General features: G+C 54.7%; 1 protein-coding gene across 2 annotated transcripts in view; it reads left to right on the top strand.

Moving 5' to 3' along the window:
- Positions 1–475: 475 nt before the first annotated feature.
- Positions 476–2827, top strand: part of COLEC11 (collectin subfamily member 11) — a 47585-nt gene continuing 45233 nt past the window's right edge. The window contains exon 1 of one of the 2 annotated variants that reach the window (XM_032294234.1): positions 476–821. The gene's annotated coding sequence lies outside the window, so the exon portion shown is untranslated. The remainder of the gene's footprint in view (positions 822–2827) is intronic. The other variant, XM_032294235.1, reaches the window with a different exon arrangement.

The following is a 2827-nucleotide window of genomic DNA, read 5'->3' as shown; positions in this document are numbered from 1 at the left end:
ATTTTTCCTGGATTTTATGATTTGTGTGGAATTTCTCCATTTTTACATTTTGATTTTATGATTTTTCAGTCTAAATCAATATTCACCTTTGAACCTAGCTTCTTACACTTGTAATTTTATATGTATTTTTTTCTTAAAGAAGGCTCCACCATCCCTCAAGATATGCAAGATTCAGGCTGCACAGAAGCTGGGTCTGTCCAGCCCCTAAGATTTGTTTCTGGCATTAAATGAAACTTGCCTCTGAATGAAGCTGAAATGCATGGAGTGAGTTTCCAACTCACCTGGGGCCAGGTCTCCACAGGCCGTGGTCAAGCTCTTACTGCCTTTTGAAGCGAAGTCCCCTAGGAACGAGGAAGGAAGTCGGTCGGCTGCGGGCTGCTGTCGGGTCGGTGCCAGGCGATGAGCGTCACTCTTCTGAACTTCCACAGTAGTCACGCTTGTTTTTTCAAAAAATGAAAAAAGAGAAAGCCAACAAAGAAACAGGATGGAGGTGTTTGGGTTGGGGAGTCACAGGGGCCTCCCCCGGAAGGTCCTGCCCCCTCCCCAAAGCCGGCCTCCGGGAGTTCCTGGCGTTCCCACACCCCACAGGCCACTCTGCAGGACCCTGGTGGACGCAGGGCAGACAGGAAGCCGCCCGGAGATAACGCTGCAGCTGGCCGGGCAGCCTGATTTGCTGGGCTGTCTGATGGCCCAGGCCGAGGCTTCTCCCTGCGCCTGGGACTGCTGCCGCCTCTCTAAATAGCAGCCATGAGGCGCCTCGGGGCAGTGTCCCCGCAGGCCAGCGACGGCCAGGACGCCCCGTTTGCCTAGTGTGTGTTCAGGTAGGACATGCTGCTGCCTGGGACTGCAGCTGAGGGTTTGAAGGTGCCGAGACCCTGGAGAGGAAAGGCAGGCGGGGGTCCAAACGGGGCGCAAGGTGGGCTCGGGCTGGGCGAGGAGGATGGGAATTTGTCCCTAGATCCAGGCAAGAGATTGAATCTCAATAAATCTGGCACCAGAGTTCCAAAGTTTGATTAGTTCATGGCGGAATTTCATGGAGCCTGTTGATGAGATGGGTTCAGACTGGTGAGTTACTGGATGCTGGAGTCACCCTCCTGGGTGGCAGATTTCAAAGGGCCCGAGACCCAGAGGGCGAAGCCATCTCTGCTGATTCCAACCTCAGTGCAGTACTTGGTCGCACAGCCTGACGATTGCTCCTGTGCAGCGTCTGAGGGGTCAGGCAGACAGCAGCCGCCACCGCTCTCAGGGACCAGCAGCTCTGTGTTGGGGTCAGGAGTGGCTCTGTGTGGGGCTCAGGAACGGGGATCGGAGGGGTGAGGGACAGGTGGGTCTTGCGGTGGCAACTTTCAAGTTCAGATGGGGTCATCTCAAACCGAGTGGGTGCCTCCTGTCTCCAAAACTGGAAAGGAGGAAGGTTTCCTAGGGCAGCCGCCTCCTGCCTGGGTGCCTTGCGCTAGGCACTGGCTGTCTGTTTAGAGCTGGGTGATGTGATCGTTCTCACTTTAAAGATGAAACTTTAAAGCCATGGTGTGTGTAGCTGGAATTTTGGCTTGATGGGAAACACTTCGCCTGCGGTAGGCAGAGCAGTGCCCCAATCTTTCACAGCTACTGGATTTTATTTAGAATTTTGAAAAATCCATGTGCCGGGGAAGGGAGCACAGCAGTGATGTGCTGATGGCTGTGGGACGAGGAGAGGGCAGGGGTCCCCTCTAACTCTGTGCTCCTGGTAGGAAGCTAGGAGGAGCGTGTGCTCTTGTGGGGTGGGGTCCCAGCTGCCCTGGAGGGCACACTGTCACTGTTGGGAGGGAGACGCCTCAGGGGCTGGGCTGGGCGTTCACGGTGAGACGGGCCTCTGCATGCTTCGGGATGTGGTTCTCAGGAGGGGTTTGTGGTTGCTGTAAGAGGCTGGACCTTGCTGTGGATACTTAATGAAAATGTAGACTACCCGGTTTGGCAACTGAAGTCATGATTTTTTTCCCATTGTCTGTTTCTTTCTTTCTTTTTTTTTTTTTCTTGTGATGGACTCTGGCTCTGTCACCCAGGCTGGGGTGCAATGGCGTGATCTCGGCTCACTGCAACCTCCACCTCCCAGGCTTAAGTGATTCTCCTGCCTCAGCCTCCTGAGTAGCTGGGATTATAGGCGTGCACCACAGTGCCCAGCTAATTTTTGTATTTTTATTGGAGAGGAGGTTTCACCATGTTGCCAAGGCTGGTCTCGAACTCTTGACCTCAGGTGATCCGCCCACCTTGGCCTCAAAGTGCTGGGATTACAGGCATGAGCCACCATACCCAGCCCCATTGTCTATTTCATTTTTAACATGCATTTCTTCTTAGGATTCCACGTTTAGCCCCCTCTCCCTGGCTTATCAAGTCTGCCTTTTCCATTGATGGGAGGGTCTAAGTGTCTGAGGCCCGGGCTGGGAGATAGGGTGCTGTTCTTAGAGAGGTCTGAGGGAGACGTGGCTTCTCTGTTTATAAATGAAATTCCTCTTGTGGGAAGGCAGTCAGTGGGCGAGACCTCTGGGAAGTGGAGGCGCTTTCAGAGGCCTGGGTGCCCTCACCCTGTGCCCATCTGCCTGGGCTCCTGCTGTGTATCTGAGAGCACCAGATGCAGGGCCTGGGCCTCCTCTGTGCCCATAGGTCTAGGTGGGGCCTGTCGCAGGAAAGTAGACAGGAAACCTGTGAATGGGTAGCGGGGCCGGTGAATGAGTGGAGCGAGGGAAGGCACAAGAAATCCTGGCTGGGGCTGCTCTGGGGGTCAGTGGATGAATGAAGTGAGTGAAGGCATGGGAAGGCCCGGCCCTGCTGCTCCGGGCTCAGCGGTGAG

Source organism: Sapajus apella, unplaced genomic scaffold, assembly GCF_009761245.1.
Source record: "Sapajus apella isolate SASKATOON/1434 unplaced genomic scaffold, GSC_monkey_1.0 scaffold31, whole genome shotgun sequence".
Taxonomy (NCBI): domain Eukaryota; kingdom Metazoa; phylum Chordata; class Mammalia; order Primates; family Cebidae; genus Sapajus; species Sapajus apella.
This window is presented reverse-complemented; position numbering and strand designations above follow the sequence as displayed.